Source organism: Thermobia domestica, chromosome 11 (assembly GCF_964235325.1).
Source record: "Thermobia domestica chromosome 11, izTheDome1.hap1.1, whole genome shotgun sequence".
NCBI classification, from domain to species: domain Eukaryota; kingdom Metazoa; phylum Arthropoda; class Insecta; order Zygentoma; family Lepismatidae; genus Thermobia; species Thermobia domestica.
Window position 1 is genome coordinate 141522347 of NC_137464.1, and position 17182 is coordinate 141539528.

The following is a 17182-nucleotide window of genomic DNA, read 5'->3' on the forward strand; positions in this document are numbered from 1 at the left end:
CATGTGTCACAATACCGATTTCAAAGCATTCCTGTGACGACGAAAATTATTCAAGTGATTATCAATATATCGAGAATGTTTCTCAAGTGGTCATCCTGAGGATGCTTTCTAATCGTGTTACGTAGCTAGTTGATCACATGCTATGATGACGTACTTCAGCGATAGTAAAATAACTATGCTACGCACACCTGTACGTAAATGTAGTAACGGAAATAACGATTTAATTTTAATTTTACGAACCTTTCAGGAGCGAGACTATATATGAGACGTAGATGTACAACTTAACGTGGAATTCAAACCAGGGCTTCCTGTGTTGAGAAGTCTTGGTCAATTTAAGAGCGATTTTGCCATAAAAACTCATTAACCGGCATTTATCGAATATTCTGTGCATATAAAAAGTCGCATATTGTTATGACAGAATAAAATATCAATACCAGAGTAAAGGAACAAATTAACAAATCTAGGGAAAATATAATAGCTATTTGAAAACTATCTAAATAGCTACAAAAATCAAAACATACTCTTTAGGACATCGTTATTATGCAGCGTGTAATTTGTCAGATTGAACTAAATATATCTGAAGCTTCTTACATTAAAAAGAATGGCAAGGTCTTTTAATATAAAAGGTCTGTAGTTAAGAATCCGAGTCATAACACTAATAAGAAAATCTTAACAAACACTAGGATAAGATTATTACATTGTTTTCAAACTAAAAATAAATAAATAAATAAATAAATACAAATATCTGAGAAAATACATTGCTAATTTTTGTAGAAAATTGGTCGATGCAAAAATACAAATATTTAGAAAATTAACCAATCTGGAGACAAATATGTATTTGGGAAAATCGATTCCCCAAGGTGATATCTTAGATAGCTGCTTGTAGTTTTCGTGTAGATTGAAGAATTATAATAATCTTCCTATAAAATATTTTATGTATTTTTAGATCTATAAGTCAACTATAGAAATAACCACTGACTTGGTATAGTGTACTACTCACCATTAACAGAACAATTGAGTTTGAAATAAGTGTATGTAAGGCAGTTCCTATAGGGAGTCTTCCGTTATTATGTTTACGTACAGACATCTATAGATTCATATATGGGCGTCTCTGGCGGGGGGGGGGGAGGGGACGGGAATATTTTGAAATACGAAATATTCAATATTTTATTTTAATTTAGTTTATTTAGATACTCACTAGCAGTTAGATAATTTCCTTTGATGTCCCCCTCCCCAAATTTTACATGTTAGAGACGCCAATGGATTCATACAACTACTTTATTACCACTTAAGTACAACATACTACGTGATGATTTAAGCTTTAACCCTTAACGGCTCACTACCTTTGTAAATTATCAAAAAATTATGATATTTGCAGTATGTCGTCTATTTGGTCTGTATATAATTTGAAAGCAGTTTTCTAAATTTTCCCGCTAATAGTTTTCGAAAACTGAGTTGTGTCCAAATGGTTACTTTGCACAGTTTTCCGTAAAGTGAGTTTTGAGTACTTGTAGCCATATAGTAATAAAGAAAAGTAGTCTCATAAGAAAGGAGAAGTAAATGGAACATGGTAGGAGCTGTTTACGTTATAGGATTTAATATCTAAATCTTGAATATTAATTTTATGAGAAAATGTAAGGTACTATCTATGAATCCACATAGAAAAAATAATAATATTTACATTTCGCTGAAAATACAGATTGAATAAATATGATATTCAAATATATGCGTAGTTTTATAGAATATTCTTTTTTATTTCACTTTTAATATTTTTAAATTTGAATATATCAACGTAGTGTAACAATGACTTAGGGGTCTACAAAGGATATCAATTACCAAGTGACAAAAATATTCATTATCGTGATACATATACTTACAGATGGAACCGCATAAAGAAATTCTTTAGTGAGCTTGTTACTCCCGACTTACAAAAACGACATCTTCCCTTAGATGTATAGGCTGGCCAGTGAGCAACAAAATCTTTCCTTGTATCATCACATGGTCACGTAGCAACAGGTCGACATATTTTCACTTGAGGTTCGCCCAAGCTTTCTAAAGATAGTCTCCTTCGTTTAGGCTTTCTGCATAATACTAGTGCAGATTCAGTATCAGCCCGAAACACTTTAAGATGTTTGGATGATTTGCTAAGTACGTTACACTCTTTTGTAAGGTAACCAGCTGTTTACAAGAACTAAATCTAGCATGTACCCAAAAATTCTAAGACACCATCGTTTGGATTTTATTGGTGTACGGCAGAGTTCTATGAACATGTTTGACTTGTCTACGCTTCTCATGTGTTTGCTATAACGTTGATGATATCAGGACACGCATAATTATTTTCCGATTTGTCATACCTCTTTACATACTCTAGTGGATGAATTCCTGCTACCGTGCTACCGATCGTTACGCACCTATTGTTTATCCACTTTACAACATGATATCGTTACCACTATAATAATCATAATTCCCTCTTCCTTTCTTTGACAAAATCTTATCTTCTGCCATAGAACATCCTCCTAAACGATTTTATCTCATTGTTGGAAGAGTTGAGATTTTCATTACATCCTTCCAAATATTGCATTAATTTCACACTTGTAAAAAGTTATCAATGTACACGACTGAAAACTCAGGCTCCTCTCTCTTGAATGAGGACGGTAATTTCCCATAATTTTTCATCAAGACGGAGCTCCACCTCACTATGCGTTATGTTCACGCCAATGGCTCGATAGACCATTTCCGGGACATTGGATAGGCGACGGAGACGGATAGAGTGACCTAGATTTTACGCCACTAGAGCTCTTTCTCTGGGGTCATCTAAAGAACCTTATTTATCAAGAACCCGTCCGTGATGTTCAGTATCTGATGCAGCGAATTTTGCAATATTGTGAAACCGTTGATCCGGACATGCTGTTGCGAATTCATGCGGATTGGCAGAGGCGCTTTGCAGTTTGTCTTGCTCAAGAAGGATAGCACATGGAGCAAATAATGCTGTAATGCCAAATTTTCACCCTTTATGCATCACTGTTTCCATGAAATTGAGGTCGTGTCAAATGATACCCCACATACCACCTTCCATTTTAAAAATCCAAAGTTGGATCCAAGATTACGGCTTCCAAAATGGCAGCCAGGGTAACCATGTCAAACAATATGGTCCATTATCCACCGGAAACACATATACCATGAACCAAATGTGAATGCCAAGACGTTCCTGTGCTACAAGGGTCTTAACTGACGGATGCCTCACTCTATACTATACATCAGGTATCGAATGTGAATGCCAAGATGTTCCTGTGCTACAGGGGTCTTAACTGACTGATGCGTGCCTCACTCTGTACTATACCTTAGGTATATAATCTGGATCTGAATCACTGCAAGTAGATCAGGTTCTGAATCCGAGGTTCCGAAATCCGATAGTTAGAAGAGAAAAAGATCACTACTGTTAGCCTTATTCTTAGTTTCCTTCCATAGGATATATCAACGGAGATAAGTTCTTCATCCATTTTTGACGAAACACAGTCACCCGCAAAAATATAAATAGCCTATCACAATATTTATCCTTTGCATTTATATATATCTATATCATACTGAGCCTTTGTATAAAATTTAAAATTTGACTAATAAACAGAGTACTATGTTTCTTTTTCACGTTAGATTTCTATAAAAATATCAAATGATACATCAATATAAGCTAGTCCAATATATTGTATTTTTTCCTGTACAAAGTATACGTTTGATCCGTTACCGGACAATGTAACCGAATGGTTACGTAGTATATTTTTATCATAAATAGTAATCAATTTTTGACATTTTGTCGTTTTCATACTTGCACATTGTTGGGCAATGACTTACAAAGAAAAACATATCGAGGAAAATGAAAACATAAACTACTTATCTTCAGTATTTAATATTTTCTGTTTGCTTCCAGCACTGCTTGCAAAACAACAACATATCCACATACTACTTCCCGCATAAAATTCACCATAGTTGTCACAAGGGGGCAATAGCTGCTCTCCCATCACAGAAAGTATGTACACAAATAACTACAACAAACAATACCGAAATATAACTCTCTTCAACCCAATAGTCAAAATCAAAAAATGTGTAACCAAATGGTTACGAAAACTCGTTAAGGGTTAAACCATCCTCAGGATGGGCAATCAAGAAATGAGCTCGTACTACTGATAATCATTTGAAACATTTTCGTCGCCACAATATTATTTTCAGATCAGTATTGTGACATAAATTAATGTGTTCCTCACATTTCATTACTAATATAATAAAGTTTCATTTATTTAACATTTCTGCCGCATCTTGTATACAACATTAAGTTGATTTAATTAGGGTTGCCACAAAAGCTTTTCAACTGTAAAATTAGTTTTGTGGAAAGAGATTTATATAATATCTCCAAAAGTGTAACATATTCCAAGCTTGTAGCTCCTAACGAGTATAAATAATGATACTATGGAACAATAATTAAAAAAAAAAAGAAAAGAAAAGAAAAGAAACGTGAACTCAGACAATGATAAAATTTTAGGACAAATTCAGAATTCTTGAAAAATGTTTAAGAAACCTATAAGAAATTTCGGTAACGTTATACATACTATAGAGGCTATTTAAAAGTATTATCATCACAGTTGTATGTTATGCATTGTTGCTAACTCTGTACTTTTATAGTTTCAAATAGCAGTATGTCATTTACTAGACAGATTGTGACCAATGAATAGAAACAATAGCAAGTAAAACATCATGCTCACGGCTATGACTAACAAAACACTTTCAAGGAACATTGTCCTAATTCTCACCTCACTTGAGAGTAAAGAAAAAGTTAAAAAAGAAAAAAATGTGGGAAAGGGAAAGGATAAGAATGGTTATTAGAAGTGAAGAAATCACTTCACGTTTGCGAATATTGCGGCGAATTAACGCACGTTAAACACTATAGTCACTGTTCGCTGTCATTGTTTCTCTTTCTTCTCAGCTAGCGGCAATAGTTAGTTCACTACATTGGTTTAATTTCCCTTTTGTCCAGATTCAGTTTGAGGTTAAATTATGATGTGAAAACACTCCTTATAGAAGGGGCGCAGTTGTAGGAAAAATCGCTTTCGTGTGCAATTTGATGATACAAACATGCCGTTTACGGCATTCGATTATTCTCATGTTCCTAATGAACAATTACTATGGTGTCCCTCTTTCAGCCCTTGGGACGCGTGTGGTGACGTCATCAATATGGCCGCCACTTCAAACTATTTAACACATATTATCTTGAGAACCGCTCAACTGATTTTTATTCTGTTTGTGCAAAATGAAAAGTTTAATTTCAGGCTAAAAATTATGTTCAGAGACAATTTTTTCATATATACGATAATTAAAAATGTACAAGGGACTTTAGATATTTTCCGAAATCAAAATTTGTTTTTTGGCAAATTACAAAGAAATTATCAGGTATACGAAAACATGTTACACGACATAAATTTTAGTGTAATTTAAGACCTTTAATTTGCTGTAAAGAAAATCAAAATCGACCTATTAGTTCTCGAGGTATGGACATAAGAATAAGTCAATTAGTAGGAGCGCAGTTTTAAAATTGCATGCAAGTTAATGATAAAAACATACCGTTTGCGACATTCGATTACTCTCATGTTCCTAATGAATAATTAACATGATATCACTCTTCAGTAGCGTAGGCAGGATTTTTGTTTGGGTGGCCCTTAGTATTGAAACACACATGTTTATATATATATATATATATATATATATATATATATATATATATATATATATATATATATATATAAAGTTAGTTAGTTATAGCTATAACCCCACTTCACTAGGTTAAATTAACAAAAAAATAGTAATATCTTCCGTTAGTCAGTCATTTTTTACTATTACTAAAGCGCTCTCTGATATCGGTCATTTTCGATCATTTTTATGTATTCTCACTCCTCCCCCATGTTGCGTGGCTGAATTTGGATTTAGACGGCATCGGAAGTGTCATTGTTCATCTCAGAGACTCCGAAAACTATGGATTTGATAATAATATTGGTTATTTCTTATCACTTTTGTTTCTCCCCCTCCCCAAAGTTGTTGAGCTGAATTTAGATGTAAATGGGATCGGAAGTGTCACTGTTCAACTCAGTGACCCCGAAATGGACTCGACATTGACATTCATATTGGTCATTTTCGATCATTATTAAATGTCTCTCCCTCTTCACTCCCCTAAGTTGCACCGTCAAAGTGATATGATACAAATCATTCTAGATCTGAACCTCATCTATGGTAATGGAAATCGGTAGGGTGGTTCAAGAGTGGTGAAGTCTCAAAAACTGTTATTTTCACATTCATTTTATATATAACACCTCTCATCCTCTACCATAATAAAACTCTTCCTAGGCCCGAACCTCATCTATGTTGAAAATTTGATCGAGATCGATTGGGTGGTTCAAGAGTTATTAAATTTTATTTATTTTTATACCTCTCAGTCTTTTTTATACAGTCTCACCCTTCCCTCCCATCCCTAAGTTCTACTATTGAAGTGAAATTATTTATCTATCTATCTATCTATCTATCTATCTATCTATCTATATATATATATATATATATATATATATATATATATATATATATATATATATATATATATATATATATAAAATTCCCAATCCCGAACCTCAAAATTAGATTGAGATCAGTCAGGTGATTCAAGAGTTATTAAGTCACAAACATAGTCACTTTCATTTTAATATATATGATATAGGTGTGGAAGATATATTAAAATATATATATATATATATATATATATATATATATATATATATATAGAGAGAGAGAGAGAGAGAGAGAGAGAGAGATAGATAGATAGATAGATAGATAGATAGATAGATAGATAGATAGATAGATAGATAGATAGATTTTTATATATCTTCCACACCTCTCTCTTGCCTATGCTGCTCCGTCAAGGTAACAGGGCCGGCGCTAGCAGTTTTGCCGCCCTGGGTGGTATTTTCACATGCCGCCCCTTTAAGCCGCAACCTTATTTTGACAGAAAACATTCGTGTCACGAAAAAGTAGAATGCCTCGTTTAAAAACATGTATGAAATGGAAAAGTAAACAAAAAATTGAACTACCTCTCTCGAATGATTACGTAATATTTAAATGACTCCATATATAACATAATATTCAGTATGCTTGACTTCGCCGCACACCTGTGATATACAGCAGCGCATACAGAAAATAAAATTTAAAAAAAAAAAGTCAACTAAGAATTTTAATTTTTAAAGGGTGTTTCCAATAGAGTTGATTTTAAGTTTAGCATCCCTTTCACCAGCGAGGCTATATGAGACGTGGACCTACTGATTAACGTGGAATCCGAACCACATGAGCTCCCGCCGGGAATCGAACCCGGGTCTCCCACGCCAAAGGTGTTTCCAATAGAGTATGGAGCATGAAAATAATAGTGAATCAGCTATTACGGCAAAAGTAAGTGATTGGCCTAATTCTTATGATGTACTAGAACACAATAGTGATACATGAATTTAACATACCTTAATTGAAAGAAACTTTTCTTGCTTTGATATGAGCTAATTTCTGTATAAAATTCGCGTAGTCCAATCCGTGTTCTATTGATATCATCGCTAGGCCCTTCAAGCGTGTTTCAGACATGGAAGACGTAGATAGTTTTAAATCAGCTTTTAGTTTCGAAAACCTTCTTCCTCCACTTGCCACGGTTACCGGTAAGGTTAGCAAAATCCTAAGTGCAACACTAACATTGGGAGTAAATTCATGTTCCTTAATTAATTTTAAAGTCTCTTTTGTTGAACTTTTACGCTTAACTATAGCGGATAACACTTTTAGTTCGTCTTTCAAATCACTGGGGTTAATATCTTTCGATTCTTCGTGTGTTAAAATGCCGGCAAGTTCAGTACCTTTTCAGACAAAAGTTCAGGTGACACATCTTTAAGATTACTTATATCTAATGAAAATCGAAATACTCGATGTGATGTTTAAGTTGCTCAAACATTTCTCTTAAAGCTAACACAATCACGTCTAGAACTTTGTAATGAAAATCGCTCTTGTATCTTGTTTTGTGGATCTTCAATAGCTTCATCCTCTGCCTCGTACTGAAATTGTCTCTTCCTCTTTTGACTTCGAGCTTGCACTGTATTACCTATCCGTGGGTCATCCATATCTAATACTGATGACAACTCCATCATATCAACTAAGTGAGATTGAAACTTTGCATCATTTCTGCTCCTCTCAAAGTATTCAGATATATTGTCAAGGAACCCCAACTGCATCCAACACATGAGAATCAATGCTTTGGAGACTTTATGTAGAGTAAAAAAATCATACCAAATAACTAGTGAGTAAAGGAAAGGAAAGTTATGCAGCTGGTTTGCTATACACAGAGCATCGACAGCGACCATTCCATCTGTTCTATTGCCATTACTTATTTGAAGTAAGACATCATAAACTTTCCCTGTTTGATACGAGGGAGTCGTATCTGAATGGAGTCAGAGCATCAATTCGGCTCTCACATCTTGTGGTGCTCAATGGTTTTAAAGTGAGACTGCTAATATGTTCCTCTAGTATAGCTCAATGTTGAACCGATGCAGAAAAAAATTCTTACTTTTTTACTTATACAAAAAATGGAACGGCGTACTGAAATGTTGTGGCTGCATCATTAACGACAAGGTTTAGTGAATGACTATTGCAAAGAACATAGAAGACTCGGGAATTTATTTCTAAAATTCTCTTCTGAAAACCTCAATGTTTGCTTTCATATTGGAAACATTGTCATATCCTTGGCCAATTATGTCTTCGATAGGAATGTTAATTTCCTTTATATGTTTAATTATTACTTCTGTCAGTCCTATACTAGTGGTGTCTGTTACCGCTACAAAACCAAGAAAGTGTTCTCAAATTTTTACAGGGCATTCTCCATTACTGTATGTAATTTGTACATGAACGATTATTGTCATCTGCTCGGTACCAGAAATATCTCGCGTACAGTCTAGTATTATACTATAACATTTTGCAACTCTCAACAAAGACAGCATTTTACTTTTTATTTGTTCACTAAGAATCTGAATGATTCCAGTTTGGACATCTTTTCCTAAGTAATGGTGGTATTTATTTGGTCCTCCCATGGGTCTCAAGTGGGAGTGTACCTTTTGCATATTTGGAGTGGGGCGTTAGAACATTGTTGAATAGAAAAACATATAAAATATACCTTGATAATTTTATCCACCCTAGCTGAAAATCTTATCTACGTCGCTGCAAGGGAAATATTGAACGATACCTGTTTGATAATTGAAAATGAGGAAAAGTGCTCTGAATTTCCTGAGTAAGTATTTTCTTAAATGTGAGTGAAGTAAGTTCAATTATATTCTCATAAGAATACAATTTTATTTTTCCATGTGGGCCCATTACGAAGCATCATATTTTGATAGTATTCTTTTCCTTTTCAATTTTTGCCTCCCATTAGATTTGCCACCCCGGGCGGTGGCACGGTTCGAACCCCCCTCGCGCCGGCCCTGCAAGGTAAAATGATAAAAACCCTTCCAGCGAACCTCTCTACCTTGGAAATTTGATGGAAATCAGTTAGGTGGTGCAAGAGTTATTAAGTTTTATTTATTTTTTTGTATTTCCCCCATTCTCCCTCTTCCTTAAGTTCTACCGTGAAAATAAATAGATAGAACCCAATCCAGGCCCAAACCACATCAATGTTGACAATTTGATCCAGTTCGGTTGGGTGGTTCAAGGGATTAAGAGTCACAAACATAGTCATTTCAATGTTATAATATAAACTAGCCTTTGGCTAGCTGGAGGCTATGCGCCCCGACCCCGTGTTTGCTCGCCCTACGGCCTCGCATCTATCAGCCTTTGCATCAAGAGTGAATTTCATACGTTTCTCTTAATATTTTCTGAATTTGGTCAGGTGAGGGCTTTGCCCCCAAACCCCCGCGTTTGCTCGGTCTACGGCCAATCACTTCTTAAATCCGCAATTCTACCGAATTTAAATTTCATTTCCTACTTTAATTACCTACAAGATAAGACTTTGTATCCCACGAAAATGTCCACTTAAATAACATGAGAATTTCTTCATCCCCCTTTAGACTCATTAAAAATTAAAAATATTCACTTGTGGCAATTTTCCTGTGAGTTAGTCCCGAAAGGCTACAATCAATCCAAATTTCACCGTTCTAATCTTGCTGGAAGTACCAAAACATTTTGGAGTGTACCATATAAATAACCTGGTGAAGATTTTTCATTTCCACGTAAGACAACTCAAAATTTGAAAATTTTTATTTTTAGTGATTTACTTGGATAACGCTAACAAAAACGCACAAGCATACCGAATTTCAAGTTTCTATTCCAATTCCATGTACCTAAAATATGAGATTATAGGTCCAAAAAAGGTCCATTTAAATAACATGGAGAATTTCTTCATCCCCCCCTTCAGACCCCGTTAAATTTTAAAATATTCACTTTTGGCAAGTTTTCTGTAGGTTAGTTCCAAAAAGCTACAATCATACTGTATTTAATTATTGTAGCCCTACAGAAAGTACCCTAATTTTGGGGTGTAAGGATGCTCGATAAAAATAATATTAGAAAGATTTTTCAATGGTCAGAAAACCACTTAATTTGGAATTTTTTATTTCTAGTGATTTTGTTAAATAATTTTATGGAAAACGTACAAACATACCGAATATCAAGTTTATATTTCACTCGCAAGTAGCTAAAACGTCCCAAAAAGTCTATTTAAATTGTCTCCCCTTTCGACCCCCTAAAAATTAAACATTCACTTTTGGCAGTTTTTCTGAGTTAATCAAGAAAAGCTACAATCAAGTCAAATTCCAGGTTTCCAGGTCAACGAAAGTACCCGTTATTTTATGTCAGTTCATGTAGTTTTATATATAATTAGGATTAGGACATGTATATGCGATTTTGCGCCAGAATGTTTAGTTTTAATAATAATAATAATAAAAATAAAACTACATACATCTTTGTCTGAAGAACTGGCTGTTTTACATATTTCTTCGTTGTTTTTCGATTGCTGTTTATGTACATTTTCTTCGCCAAAATTAACACCACTAGTGTCGTTTTTATGTTCTAGTAATTCTTCTAAAATGTTTCTCGACTCTTTCTCTGAATTAATAATTTGTTTATATTCTTCTGTTTTTCCCCCTTTTGTTTTCTTTACACATTTTCCTCACCGAAATTAACACAATTATCTTTCTTCCAATTTAACAACATTTTAAAACGTTTTGCGACAGTTTGCAATTGCGAAGTAAATCATTATTTCGACACCCTAAACACGTCTAACACGAGCAAATCTTCTGAACTTCTATAATTGATCAAATAGAGATTGCTGTGAGCTAGTCACGCTACAAGTCTTTATTATCGTTTTCCATCCTCTCTGTTAACAATTTTTCCTCAAATATTTTTCATCTGAATGAAACCGAAAGAACAAAGGAAAATCTTTTTTTTTTACCCCTACTTCCTTTCTTTCTTGTTTTTCCCCAGCACTTTCTTTGATGCCAATTGCGGGAGGATTCCTGGTGTAGTTAATCCTTTGGGAACGGCGGTGAATGATTCAAAATAGGCGATCAGAAGTCACGTGTTTTGTTATTTTTGTCGAGGTCAATGATTTCTCTCTTAACACCTCAGCCAAGGTAAAGTATTTTTCTTTTTCTTTTCGGAACATCCTTTTATGATCGGAAAGAAAATCATTTTCTTCCTGCCTGGTCCCGTCTGCAAAGGCTTTGAGTCAAAGAAGATACGTGAAAATGTAGTCATTGGTACGTCAAACACTACAACAATAACTTTAACAATAACTCTTCCCTTTGAACAGCATGGATTCCTGGAAAACTCGATTTCATACCCCTTCCCACAAATGCAAACATTTTTAAAGAATAAGGACGATGTTGGCGAACATAGCTTGTCTAGAAACTGTTTTGTGACATATTCTATTTTGAAATAGAGTATATGGAAGGTAATTGTTGTTTCTTCCGAGAAAAAATTACAAGCATCAAAGTACCAAAGTACATTGTCGTCACCCTTTGAAAAGGGGCGGCCCCTGGGCTCCCCCTTCCCTACGCCACTGTCACTCTTTTCCTCCTTTAGAACGCGTGTAGTGACGTCATCAATATGGTCGCCTTTTCAAACTACTTAACACGTATTATCTTGAGAAACAAGTAACCAATTCTTATTTTGTTTTCGTCAAATAAAAGTTTTAGCTTAACCTAAAAATTATGTTCAGCGACATTTTTTTCATACAAGCGATAATTAAAAATGTACAAGGGATTTTCCGAAATCAAAATTTGTTTTTTGGCAAATTGCAAAGAAACTATCAGGTTTTCGAAAACATGTTACAGGACATAAATTTTAGTGTAGTTTAAGACCTTTAATCTGCTGTAAAGAAAATCAAAATTGGCTTATTAAGTCTCGAGGAATGGAGATAGGAACAAGTTTAAAAATATATTTCGTAAATGCTCGTCACTACCCAGTTGCTGATGTCATGAAGAAAACTCTATGTTGAAGATGGTCACATCATTAGGATAACCAAAATAGAGATATGCGTAGGTGCTGATACCATAACACTGCAACTAATTTGGTTACCTACAGTAGGTACTGCTTCTGTAAAGCCGTGATGAGGCCGCCCGCTTGCGACATTTCACCCTTCCACAACGCGATCCAAATCTCAAGGTCCGGCTAGTGTCCCATGACAATTTTGTGTCATTAACCGACCCCCGAAGGGCGACTATCTCAAACTGATCACCCGATCGTAACCGAAATGTGGAATTGAAAAGCTAATCTTGAATGGACACAGTATAACTTACCATCAGCTCCAGCATTTAAATATTGTGAAAGATACGAATTTCTGAATGTTGATAAAATTTGCTTAAAATATCTGTTGGATAATAGCACATGAATCAATAACAAATAAACTGTATATATATATATACGTTTTAACCTTCCATACAAACAAACAATTGAGTCACAAAAGCAGTTACTGGCGCTCTCAGTTACACTTTTTTCATTTATCTTGCACATAAAGGAAATATATAATACAGAAATAACTTTTATTCTTCATTTCTGCTAACGAGGTACCTTTCTATTTTCGAAGAAATCACTACACATATTGCACATGGCCAACGTAAGGTACCACTCTTTATTTATTGATCAAAGTCATCGCCGCTAACAGTCATCTAGATATGAGGATTCACTCTTAAATTTATTATAACAAAATAGTTTATTTGCACTGCACTCACACATTTCTGTACAGGGAGGCTGATTTCTAGTTTATGAGTAACGTACTAACTCTAAAACAGTATTTGCCGCCCAACGTACTTAATTCACAACACAGGGGCGTATCACAATTTTCTTCACATCGACCATGGCAAACTGACGAAGGTATACAAGGCTTAACTTTATCATCTTGATTCCATACAATCATTTGGTAGTTCACTCTATGGTAAGTGGGTATGAGGAGTTTCGAGTTGGAGGTAATTTCTTCCAATTTGTCTACATTTTCCTGAACATATTCCAACGAAGTTTTGAAAGAGAAGTAATTTTTGTTGCTCCTTGATAAATTTGACAGGGGCATGCTTCAAGCTGATCTATTGGTGTAGCAGAATGTTCTTGCCTTCCAAGATTCTGTAATGCACAGGGGGTCTCCTCATTAGTGTTTTCAAATGTCTTAAAATAATGTTTTTCTTTTGCCGAATAAACATCCTGTGCTGTCACATCCAGAGAGGTAATGTAACGCTGCAAGTGCAGACGCCTTTGTAGCTCATACAATGTAGTAAATGTTTGACAAAGCTACACAATTTTGTGTAGACGGTCTAAAGTAGGAGTTTGTAGGGAGTGTTGGGTAACGCCTTAATGTTAAAACTCAGATATCAGTATCTTGAGCAAATATATAAAGCGTTGTAGCAGCTCTTCGTGTTGCATTTTAGAGAGAAGAATTATCTTGGTATCTGCTTCCTCCAGGGTGCTACTTAAGTATTCCAAATAGCAGTGAGTTGCAACTACATTTGTACGCCATGCAACTACAAGGTTTTTCTGAGAGCATTCAGCATATGAAATTATTTTCTCCGATAAATAGCATATTAACTCATCTTCAGTGCTTATGTGCGAAAGAAGATTCTTCATGGGAATGTTTGCTATCATCGTACTGTCCACAATCCTATACTAAACTGGAGTGATGCCTTGAAGACTTTTCTGTCTAACTTGATTCTTAATGAATTTGTGTTCATACCTATCAAGTATCAGATGAATTTCGTGGAAGCCCCAGCATTATTTTTAATAATTAATTTTGTGAACTCTTCTGATTAACCCTAACACGCTTTCATGTTTGGCCCTTTACTTAGAGTCTGTAGCTCCGCCATTCCATCAACTAAAGCAACTGAGAAGCCCATTTCGCATAGAATAGATTTGAGTTCTCTTCTTGCCTCAGTCTACTCCGGAGGCACTTGCATTTCTCCTGGAGAAGCATTAGGTTATGACGGAATTTTCAAACTTTCAGTTAACATGCTTTTGATACTGCACAGATGCATCGTTCCATCTAAATTTAAAAAAAAAAAGAACGTCCCACAACAGAAAATTCATACCGTCCCAGCACATCACGTACATTCGTCTGGCGCTCTTAGTTGCAATGTTAGTTGCAATGTTATGGTATCAGTACCTATGTATATCTTTATTTTGGTTATCCAATTGCTGTAACCATCTTCAACATGCACTCTTCTTCATGACATATGCAACTGGATAGTGACGAGCATTTACGAAGAATATTTTTTAAAACTTATTCATATGTCCATACTTGGAGACTTAAGACGCCAATTTTGATTTTCTTCACAGCAAATTAAAGGTCTTAAACTACATTAAAATGTATGTCCTATAACATGTTTACATTTTTAATTATCGCTTGTATGAAAAAATGTCACTGAACATAATTTTTAGCTTTAAACTAAAATTTTATTTGACGCAAACAAAACAAAAATTGGTTAAGTGATTCTCAAGATAATATGTGTTAAGTAGTTTGAAGAGGCGGCCATATTGATGACGTCACCACACGCGTCCTAAGGAAGGGAAAGAGTGATATCATGTTAATTACTCATTACGAACACGAGAGTAATAGAATGTCGCAAACGGCATGTTTTTTTATCATTAACTTCCATACAAATTTTATAACGATATCGTTATATGTAGTTGTTAACCAACCCTCATATTCTCAATATTAATTCTTAGAACTAACGCCTAGCCAGTTGATATTCTCAGAAGAGCGAAACAATGGAATTTTCTATCCAGAAGGTGCCCCTTTCCTCAAGACATTTCAGCACCTCTCGCCGAACCGTATTTGGGAAGGTATTTGTTCGTTCCCTCACTCACAGCCACGAAAAGCTGAATTCCCAAGCAACAGCAGTAGATCATACGTCATAATGTGTATTTTCGATAATAATTATCAATTATTTACACTATTATGTGCTTCAATATGATTAATGTACTCTCAATCAAGTGATAATCAATTAACATCGGCGCAAATCTGGCTTCAACATTGGGGAAGACACGTAAGACCGTTCCCATTATATATATGTGTGTGTGTGTGTTCAAAATATTTGTGAAGTTGAAAAACAATGCTGGGAAGAATCAGGGGATCAGAATTGTCTTCAGTGGCGTATTTAGGTGGCTAAGGGGCTCAAGCTCCCCTCAAAATAAATTTGTTAGTTTCTCGCATTCCACGTACAACAATAATCCTTCTTACGATTTCTAAGAATGTCATGCACTTTCCATTTTCTTATGTTCCTTGTTCAGAAATAATACTGTATTTGTCAAATTTCATTCCATGTAAGAACTGGGTCCTTTTGTTCTTTCTTTCGTCCTTTCTACCTTTCTGTTTCTTTTTCTTGACGATATTTTCTTTGATTTCGGCTATCATACTTTATCGACCGTTGTTAGTTGTGATTCAAGTCGGCCGTCACCAGTAATACCAAAACTAAGTGATAAACGAAACTGATGTTCCACACCAACTTACGCGGATATCAACATGACAGGAATTTTGTTATTATTACAAAGGAAAAATTATATCGTTTAGTTCTTTTTAAAAGAAGGAAATGTTTGAATTAAAGAAAATCAAAACGGGAGAATAATTAGCCCGGGAAATTAGGAAGGCCAAGAGGATGCTTCCTTTTTCTTGTATGAATAGAATAAATGGTTAGATTAACTCCTAAATTTTTGTAACATATCATATAGGATTTATCGGTCTGCAATTGCCATTATAACTTCAATTTATACATAAATTAAAATATATTTATTTCTCAAACTCAGGTGGACAATTGCCCACTTCCTTCCTTGTGTTGGGCCCACTTCCTTCCTTGAATCTCATCAATTATTGACTAGGCGATGAACTGTTATATATTAGGCGATGTAGATGAAGTAGTAGTACATATCAGTATTACAAATCACTGCCGTGAACACATCCTGAAATCTGAATACATACATATTTATGATTGATATGTTTCTAATTAGGCATCCACAAAGATCTACGTTAAAATTGTTTTATAATAACATTATAATATAAATAATGACTTCTCCAAAATTATGAAGAAAGAATATCAATTATGTATGACGCAATAATACTCTTTGAGCAAAATGATGATAATCACAATAACATTACAGGAATCACTACAGAAATCTGACGCATGTCATATACTCTTTAGTTAACAGATGTAACCTTAAGATTATAGACAAAAATATTCCAGTAATTGAATTCTTTTCTTTGCTTACTCTCTCAAAAGAAAAATTGGGACACGCGGAAATACGTAGGAACAAACCATGGTTCGAACTAGTAGAGAAGAGAAAACAGGCAAAATTATGTTGGCTACAAAATCCGAATGAAATAGCTACACAAAATTTCGTAGACATCAGGCAGGAAACTTCCAAAATTTTTAGAACAAAGAAACGCAATTTTTTGAAAGCTAAAATTTAGGAACTTGAAGATAATAGTAAAAATAAAAACATTTGGGACATGCATAAAAGAATCAACGAATTTAACAAAGGCTATCATATCAACCTGTTGCTTATATTAAAGAAAGCTGATGGAACAGTTCTCACTGATATAGATAGCATGTTAAATAGACGGAAAGATTTCTTTAACGATTTGCTTAACACCCAGCCAAAAAAT

At 34.7% G+C, this 17182-nt stretch overlaps 1 protein-coding gene across 5 annotated transcripts in view; it reads right to left on the minus strand.

The window, feature by feature from the left end:
* Sptz (zinc finger FYVE-type containing 26 spastizin) overlaps positions 1-17182 on the minus strand; it is a gene marked incomplete in the record, with an annotated part of 1794825 nt that overhangs the window by 1085933 nt on the left and 691710 nt on the right.